Source organism: Limulus polyphemus, unplaced genomic scaffold (genome assembly GCF_000517525.1).
Source record: "Limulus polyphemus unplaced genomic scaffold, Limulus_polyphemus-2.1.2 Scaffold2373, whole genome shotgun sequence".
NCBI lineage: Eukaryota > Metazoa > Arthropoda > Merostomata > Xiphosura > Limulidae > Limulus > Limulus polyphemus.
Window position 1 is genome coordinate 174866 of NW_013667983.1, and position 10497 is coordinate 185362.

General features: G+C 31.1%; 1 protein-coding gene across 1 annotated transcript in view; it reads right to left on the reverse strand.

The window, feature by feature from the left end:
• Positions 1-8144, reverse strand: part of LOC106466756 — a 163707-nt gene extending 155563 nt beyond the window's left edge. Inside the window, exon 1 of the mRNA XM_022394835.1 lies at positions 7979-8144. The gene's annotated coding sequence lies outside the window, so the exon portion shown is untranslated. The remainder of the gene's footprint in view (positions 1-7978) is intronic.
• Between the last annotated feature and the right edge of the window lie 2353 nt (positions 8145-10497).

Here is a 10497-nt window from a genome sequence, read left to right on the forward strand (position 1 = left end):
TGTACTTTGTTTTGTAATGTAGCTATTTTGTTTAATTAAGGTTTGTTTGGTATTATAAATATGCTATATTCATCACAGGTTTGGTCTTGCTGTTTGTAAAGCAGCAGTCCTCCTTTTGTGATATAAGTATTAACTGCTTAGATAATATTTACATTATATATATATATAAACACACATACATTCATTGTAATTTTCACATTTACATACAAACAACGGAACATCAAATGTTATCTGGAATTACATACACTAAAAGTCAATAATAAAATAAAATGATAAGAACTTTGCATAAAAAAATATAAATAAAAGTCCTTTTATTGAAGGAAATTTTTATGACATAAAACAAGGACTTTCAAAAAATATGTGATTATAAAATTACAGTTTCTGCATTAACATATCCCAAAGTGAATTTACTATATTTAGGTTTGGTTTTATAAAAATCTTTATATAGTGGACATAAAAGTTTGCTTTATTTTCCATTTTCCTTAATATTTTTTTTTTTTTACACAGAAGAATAAGAAATTGCAATTAAATATTGAAAAATATAGGAAACCTTAAAAGATAGAGCACTGGATGGTCTACCAATATAAATTTAAAAGAATTAAAATTTAAAGAACTACATCACAGTCATGCAAACCATTCTACAGGTTAATAATCATTACAAAAAATTGCTTGACATAGCTTACTGAGAATATGAGTCAATTTCGTTCCATCAAAGCTGTCCTTTCACACCCTCCCTTGAGAAAAATAGAAATTTAAACCCACCCTTCATGTTTCAGGAAATCATCAACTTAATTCTTAAACTATTGTAAAGTGCCAACCTCCACTATTGCCAATCACCTTGTTACAAAAATAAAGGTATCATGACTGTCTTCTTCAAAATTTAATGTCTTCTTGTTCCATTGTCTTCAAAATACAGCATAAAAGAATCAAAGGCATTTATCCTGTCAATCCTCCAGATAATTTTGTAAGCTGCAATAAGATCACTCTCATCTAACCACCCTACATTCCAATTAACTAGTCTTTCCCCAGTCCCAACTGATGTGATTTCTTAGCTAATCTCCTGTGTGGCATCTTATCAAAATAATTCTGAATCTCTATGTATATCAATTCTACACCCTTTCCATCAATCAAGTAAATAACATCCAAAGAAAGGTAACACATTACAAAATAAATATTTCTACTTTACTGAATACATGCTAATCCTTTCCTTACAGGTTGGGTGGAATCCACCCAGTTCATAACCACAAAAGTAATTATACTGTGATTTTTGATAATGTATGCATATCTTTACACAATTTTGTGGGTTACTGGTAAACATTACAAGGCTTTAGAACAAAAAATATCAGGTTTTTAAATTAAGTATTAAGATTTTCTCATAAATTCTTTTCTTTCAGGATGTTGACTATCCAACCCTTTTATGCATCAGAAGATTTTCAAATTTCACTTGCAAAATCTTTATAATCTCCAGATAATTATCAAATATTTTTCAGAAAAATACTTTATATTTTATCTGTTATTTTACACTACTGTATCTCCGTATGGGTTGGTTTGATCTGACCAACTTTGTAACCTCCATAATAAATTAAGAAATAAATATAAGTTATGTTTTTTTCTTTCCAAAATGATTACAAATTATAACACGAAAACACAAATGTTTAGTCTAAATAGCTTACATTTCATAACATATACATTTATTATATTTACCTTTCAGCAGTGCCTGGCTAACATTATAAAAATTGCAATAATGAGGCACATGTGCACTCATGTTACCGTATCCAAGAATATAAAACTGGCCTTAACAAAGTGACCTGTCTTGGCTGCATTTTATTTACTGGACTAGTATTTTGTAAAATACATTCACATTTCAGTTTTAATACATTATATATGTATATAGATTATTACTATTTATAAACAAGTTCTTAAACTTATTTTTCTTAAAACATAGAACAATAAATGAAGTAAAGCAAACAATTATCTCTTCTAATTTTCCACGTAGAGGATGTGAAATGAAATAATTTTTTTTAGGTTTTATATATACATTTGAAATAACCAAAAAATTATAAATTACTATATTGATACCATAGAATTCCACTATAATTTGTCAAGCTTAGTAACTAAGCTGTATATGGGTCTATAAAAATATGAAATTTTGAGCATACTAAAGACTGAACTTACCAGCTTGAACATTTGTATCAAAAGAAAGATATGACGTTGTAATACTTGAAAATGGCTGAGAAAGCCACTAGGGAGGCATTCTGAGCTTTCGATTGGTTATTCACATGCGAGAAAGAACTAAATGTAAATAAGGGGGCATTTCTAAAAATGGAAAGAGGTGAGCGGGGCCACTGTGTTTGATTCAGTACATGAGCAATATCTCAGCAAACAGAAATGATACAAGGTTCTTATTTGATATTCTAGCTTGTCAATATAGGTAATTTGAGTTCCTAATTCATAAGAAACTATAGACTTCATATTTGGACATCACAAACATCTAATTTGAATCAATGCTACATTCAACATACCACGTGACACACAAAAATCGATATTTAGGATTTAATTTTTAATACTTACTTTTAAATTAAGAAATTAAATAATGGAAGAAAGATATGACGTTGTAATACTTGAAAATGGCTGAGAAAGCCACTAGGGAGGCATTCTGAGCTTTCGATTGGTTATTCACATGTGAGAAAGAACTAAATGTATATAAGGGGGCATTTCTAAAAATGGAAAAAAGTGAGCGGGGCCACTGTGTTTGATTCAGTACATGAGCAATATCTCAGCAAACAGAAAAGATACAAGGTTCTTATTTGATATTCTAGCTTGTCAATATAGGTAATTTGAGTTCCTAATTCATAAGAAACTATAGACTTCATATTTGGACATCACAAACATCTAATTTGAATCAATGCTACATTCAACATACCACGTGACACACAAAAATCTATATCTAGGATTTCATTTTTAATACTTACTTTTAAATTAAGAAATTAAATAATGGAGCATAATAATATTTCAATTATAATCTATAATTTGATACCAATCTTATTGACATACATTCATAAAATAGTAGTTCAATAAAATGTTGAATGCAAGTCAACAAACATGATATGGCATGGCCTTTGAACCATGACAATAAGGTTAATTGTTTTTATGACATCATATTTCACCAAGTGATTTTGCACTACAGAAGTTTACATTTTCTTACATTGAAAATGTATTTTCGATACTTACTTACCTACTCTCTCCCAAAGCTATCTCGACCTTGTTTGCCTCTAAGCAGTGCTAAAATTTTCTCGCTAACCATGCACCAGTCTTTTATACCCCTTTATTTTTGCACCATTTCAGAACATGTGCTGATCATGTGACTACCCTCCACCAATCATACTGTACCATCTATACTAGCACCGGTAGCTCCCTCTACTATTCTAGCACAATCCTCACTTTCGAGAATTGGCAGATACAAACTGTAAATACTGGCATATCAGTGGGGAAGTAGAATGGGATGTGAGTGAAGGGAGGTAAGTACCAATAAAAATACACATTTTCTGTGTTAGAAAATGTTAATTTCCAAAACGGTACTACCTCCTTTCACACAAAGCGAGAATCCCACATTGCCAAGGTAGAAGGGCCAGTGAAGGCACGACAGTATTCAATCAAGTAGAGAGCAACTGTTTGAAAGAACAGGTGTGCCATAATAAGAAAAGAAGGCACACCTATGGGGTATAATACTTCTTCTGGAACAGGTATGCTCTATGCCTAGTAATACATACAGAGCAAAATGTAATAGGCAGGTACCATGTCAGGTAATACAGAATCAACCCATTGTCAACAGATAGTGCATAATTCATCCACATATGTAGCAAGTATTTGCATGGGACATGGTGATAGCTAGTCATAGTAAGGTGCCTGATAATATGATAAAAGTATTATACGTATGTATATAAGTGGTTAGGGCTAAAGGAACATAAATTGTATATGAATAGGCCAAGTGCATTCCACCCTGGCAAATTACATCCAGGGGAATTGCCTTGGGATACATCGGATTATGCCAAGTGTGATCCATCCAGTGGAAGCACCTTGCATAACTTAGGAAGATCAATAAATGCAGACTGCTTGGGCAAAAAACATCAAGGGGAAACACCTTGGATATATAATATTAAGATTAAGCATACCTGACCAGGCAACACCCACCACCAGGTGGGATCCTGAAATATGATCTAGATCAATGAAATAAGACACATAATAACAATAGGTTGATTTACCCCAGTCAAAGGTGAACAGACATAAAATCAAAACAACTAGGTTGTGCAAATAATGTGCAACAAATGTATTTGGAGTTGTTCACATACCAGCTTGAATGATCTCTTTCAAAAGAAGGTAATTATAAGCAGCCAAAGACATAGTTAGATGATGAAGTTGGTGCGAAGAAACATTATGTAGACAGCGACCTTCCATTGCCACGTCAGAATACACCAGTCGTAAGAGTTGATGAACCCAACCCGCAAACATAATATGTGATAGATCATAGGAAACAGAAATATTCCATGGAACAAATAGACAGGAACGAAACCACAAAAGGAGACAGTAAGAGCCAAATAACATAGCAGGGAATGAACTGGACAAAGTAGTTGATCCGGATCTAAACAGAAGTACAGATTATAAACTTCAACAAAAACCTTGTCATCAGCATTCTTCAAGGGCCCATTCATTTTAACATTTTGCTTACCTTTAACATACTTAAAAATTTCTTGCACTATCAATCAGTTATATCTTATGAACAATTGTGTATTACTATTTTTTATAACCAAATCCCTAACTTTCCTACAGTTCCATAAATCTTCCATTCTATCTCCATTTCAACCTCTTAAAACTTATAGTATTTATGTCCGGTTTTTTTCTTTGCCTTTAATAATCCAATTAGGTTTGATCTTCTATGTTATCCTGTTCCCTCTTTTATGAACATGCCTATCTTGAATTAAAAGCAATTTATTATTCAAAATTTCCTAGATATTTCATACCATCTTTTAATTCATTAATCCAATTCAATCATGGTCAATCTTTTCTTGTGTCCTCAAAATTGGTTTTCTGCAAATAACAATAAATATAAAATGGCACTTCCACTATAATTTGGTATAGAAAACTATCCTGAACAGTCTCAAGAAACATATTTCATTTACTATTTGATTTCAAGCAATCCCAATAAATGTCTTAAATTAAAGTGTCCTTATTAATAAGAATGGTGATCCCATTTAAAATTTTTCTGCATTTGATCAGTGTTTCCATGTAACTCAGCTGCTCAATTCACAATAGATACTTCTTGCCACATCCTTTCAAAATTTGCTTTTTTGAATTTGATAACCATAATATCATTATTATTGATGTCCATATGCAGCAAAACATTGAATCTAAGAGAGCAATGATCACTTGCACTCAGTTTTTCCCCAATTTCCACCTTCTCAACCATTTCTATATTAGAAGTTAATAACAAATCTAAAACAGCATTCTTTCTAGTAGGTTACTTGATCAATTGGCAAAGAAAACCATCTTGAACAGTTTCCAAAAACCTTTCTCTCTCATGGTTTGACTCTAGCATTTCCCAATATATATATATACCTAAAACTAAAATCATCCATAATAATGACCTCACATGTGCATAACTTTACACTTCACAGTACTGAGACTCATTTTTATGCTTTGATACAATCAATCAAGATCCTCTCAAATAAGTAAAGAAGCTCAGTAGAATCTGCTCTATCCAAAATCTTAGTGTGATTAGCAAATTTGAAAATGTCAAGAAAAATCATCAAATAAATGAAGTAAAAAATAAGCAAAGGGATCATATTAGAAACTTTCCAATGCATTCCTTCATGGTCAAGAGATTTTGGAAAGTAGACAGTAAGAGCTGACATTAACCATTTCTTAAACTACTACAAAGCTAGTCAGGGAAAGAAACTTACATAGCTCTTTACGATTTTCTCAGGATTTTCTAATATAGGTTCGTGAAAAAAAATTAGCTTCAAAATTTTTATACAAGTTTAAAGAAATTATTTTTTCACATCACATATCAAGACTATCCAAATATTTCTGAATAAGGGAAAGGCATTCACCTCTATAATGCATTTCTAAAATCTTACAATCAACAGTAATTAACACATAGTACTAATATAACATTCTAAGAAATTGTTTAAATAACTAACTCAAATAACATAAAAGTCAAAAACAGGATCTTGCAAAATCTCACTACTTAAATTCTCCCAACCTGAAAAATGGCAATTTATCCCTACTCATTCAATATCAATTCTTCACATATTTTGTTATGTATTAGCACTATTTTTTTCAAAGTGTGTTTTACCATTATTCCATAGTGATATTTTGAGGAGTGCATAATATGCAAAGTGCTTATTAGTGATTACATTAAACTCTTGAGTATTTCTAGTTATATTGAGCATCATGAAGTACTACAGAATGACTTGGACAAGTTGGACAAATGACCTTTACTTATGGTAAGTGCATGATAATGAATTCTGGTTATCATAATTTGGATATAGCCATAAACCATTCAACAGTGTGACTGAAGAAAAGCATTGTGACATAGTGGTAGATATGTCACTCAAGCTATCGAAGAAGCACTCTGTTGTTAGTAGTAGAGGGAATACTTCTAGGGTGTATTTATAGACATACTTATCACAATTCATAAGAGGTAATTATTTTTCTATACAAATCACAAGTTACACATCACATGGAATACTGGTCTCCTCATCTAAGAAAGGATATTAACTTACTGGAAAGGTTTCTGAGAAAGGCTACTACTAGTACTAGGATAATTCCAGGGATAGAAGTTACTTTAAAGAGATAGGTTAAAATCTCTTCACTTATTTTATCTTAAAAAAAAAGAAGTGCAAGAAGTGATCTTATTGAAAGTTACAAGATTATCTGGGAGAATCAATAAGGGCAAATCCTCAAATTTCTTTATACTATATTTAAGTTCAAGATTTGGAAAAGAACAAAAACAAAACATGCTCCAATTATGCTATTTTAGTCTTTTTAAGAGGTCGACTGGCTTATAGAATGAATTGACACTTGTAGTAGTGGAGGCCAGCAGTTAACAAGATTTAAAAAGGAAATCAATTACTTCCTGAGAAATAAAATGTGAATTTACATTTTTACTTTTCTTAGGGGTGGGTGTATAAGAACAGCCTTAAATGATTAAATGGTTCCTTGTTTTTCTTGTAATTTTTTACTCTGTCGCCTTTCATCACAAGAGGATTGTTATATACCAATTGCTTAGTTATTTTAAGGATAATGAAATAGTGTACTGGTTTTTGCAAATGGAGATTTTAGGTCATTTGTTTACACAATAAAGGGTACTGTCTCATTCACTTGCAACCTTCTGTTTTTATAATGAGTCATAATTGTTAACTCAATATTATTATTAGTATTAGTAATATAACCAAACGTGCACATAGGATAATATTTTATTCTTAAAACATAGATGACGGTTTTAAATCCAACAGACAAAAGTAGATGACAAGACCAGTCATACCTCACTTATACAAGTTATTTATACCTTTATTGTATAACATTCTAAAGAATCAAACTGTAATAATAATAATAAACATGAGTAATTAAAATAGATTCATTGTTATGTTTATAATTATTATTGCCTCATTTGAAAGTGAAACTGAACAACCTTTTAATTTAAACGCTGAATTACGTAAAAGTAAAACAGACTAGTGACTTACGACATTGACAAATTCTCATGATTCTGTAACTTGTAAGTTGCATCTTATAAGTGATATTTTTAGTTTTTTAATGAGTTGTAATTCAACTAACTATTAACTTACATTTACGATTTAGTAATACTGCTACTACTGAGTAAGACTATTACAATTATTAGTAATGATTACAACGGTACGTTTTCCGTTGGCATTTAGCATTAAAAGAAATTAAGTAAATATATCACCATATTCGACCATACCTCATAAAACGTGATTTAAACCTCCCCTGTTTCGCTTTGGTTTATGGTAAGAAACTTACTTAATCTTACTTTACCACACAAATATTTTCCACCTTCTTAATTAAACTAAATCATCTCGACTAAGCCTACTAACACTGTTCGTATAAGGTAAACCTTTCGAGCAAGTAGCTCCGCTTCCAAACACTGGAGCTTTTAGCCACCTAGTGTTGAAAATAAATATATGCATAATAATAATAAAAGAACACGACATCGTGCGTAGATTTAAAAGTTAGTGAAAAAAAAAACCCAACAACAACCGGTAAATGAGACAAACTATTAAAGTCTTGAAATTAGAGAACCTAGTTTCAACAAATTCGTGCTTCCTCTTCTACCTTACGTTCTCTTCTACGTATATTTATACATTCTCACTCTCCGATGTAGATACAGCTGCAATTTTGCAAATTCGATGCAGAGGTCGTTCTTTCAGGAACAAATACTTTTAGTAAATGCACAACAGTTTTCGTAATCATAATATAAATTTACGAAATCTAGATATTGTTGAATAAATATTTGAATATTATCTATTTATTTTGATTATTGATGATATTCAAAATGGTATCTACATCAACATGTTCTCATTTTGGTGTTCTGTACAGATTGCCAATTATTCTTAATACAGGTGCCCAGAAGGGTTGACTAAATTTTGTGTAAAAACTTTCAATCATACCCTTTCAGGGTTTCTATTAGATATCCTTAACGACTCTTCTGTAAATTCATTTGCTTTGTAAGATAAGTTTGAGTTCATAGATCAATTTATACAGTTAAACTTGCTTGAAAATGTTTATTTAGCTAATTTTGATGTCAAATTACTTTATGCATTCACACTACTGTAAGAAACTATTAAACTTAATGCTTAGTTCATAAAATTATGATATTGTAGAAAGTATTTTGAAAAATATGCTTATCAAATTAACGAAATTCGCAACAACCAACTAATAATTCTAATTTTTTATTTACACCAGATGTGTTGATGACACTTTGCATTGAAAAATCCGAATATATTAACATTCTGAACTATCTTATTGGTAAACATATTAAATTTATAGTTGAGTGTCGAACAGAAGTTAAATTACCTTTCCTTGATTCACAACTCTGTACATCAACCGATCATTACATTTCATAGGCTTTATGCTCATTGAGTTTTTTATTCCGCCCACCTTTAAGATAATTCTGGTCAATATTTTATTCATGGAAGCCTATAAGTTTAATGATAATTCAAAGAAGTGAAGAATAGTGAACATCTATTAAAGTAGAATAATTATCCGTTGAATTTCTTTAATCATCTAGTTGATTAATTTTGTTGAAGAAGCATTCTACTATTTATTAATACGGCGCATCGAAGAAAAGTGTAACGTTAAAAGTATGTATATAGCGTTGTCTATAAAAGTACAAACTAAGCGGGCTAGGTGTACAGTAATGCTTTCGTTGTTAATGTTATTGTTTTTACATAATCAAGTGTTTAAAACAGTGTTCAATTTTAAATGAGTCTAAAACTATATTTATAAACAAATTTCAGTCTTTAACATTCAATGAAAGACTGGAGACTTTATTTATCCTCGTTTGGTGAATCAGGTCAGTAAAGAACCAAAACGTTTACTGTATCTGTTTGTAGTTATGCGCAAAGTTATACAATGGACTATTTGTACTGTGCTTACCACGGTTATCGAAACCCAATTTTCATAGTTAAAAGTCAGCAGACTTACCGCTGAGCAACTGGGAGGACTTTACTATATCAGTAAATACAACGTTTTAAATATATATAAATATTACATATATAGCAAATAGTTATTAAACAACAATTAGTTTCATTTAGAAATGTAAATTAAAACCCCTTAGTCCCCCGGTGTGACAGCGATAAGTCTTCGGATTTACAACGCTAAAATCAGGGGTTCGATTCCTCTCGGTGGACACAGCAGATAGGCCTATGTGATTTTGCTTTAAGAAACACACACACATAAAACCCATTATATATATAATGAAATTCGACATACGTTATTATTTAATAAAATTACTTCTTTGTTGGCATTATAAGCCCTCAAGCTTACCATTGAGCCACCAAGGAGCAAGGTTATTTGTAAACAAAAACCATAAGACAATATCATTAAATTATAGCAAATAAGAAGCAAAAATGTAATAATAAAATTAATATTTACAATTGTAATGTAATAAAAACATAAATAAGCTGGACACAATTAAAATCAAAAATGTTACAAAACTAGAGGGGCAGTCAGTAAAGCGCATACCTCCGCCACGCAGCATTGATCAAATGCGGCTCTAAGAAAATACGAATATGAGTCTGTCGTTATCAACGGACACGGACCGTTTTGGCAGGATAATTAGGAATAGTATTCTACATATGTCCACCAAGTCTCATCAAATTCCGATCATTTGTAACTGAGTTATGGAGCAAAAATAGTGTGAACAATCGCCCCCCCCCCCATGTTAACAAATAAAGATTTTTTTATTTTCGTGTCTTTGAC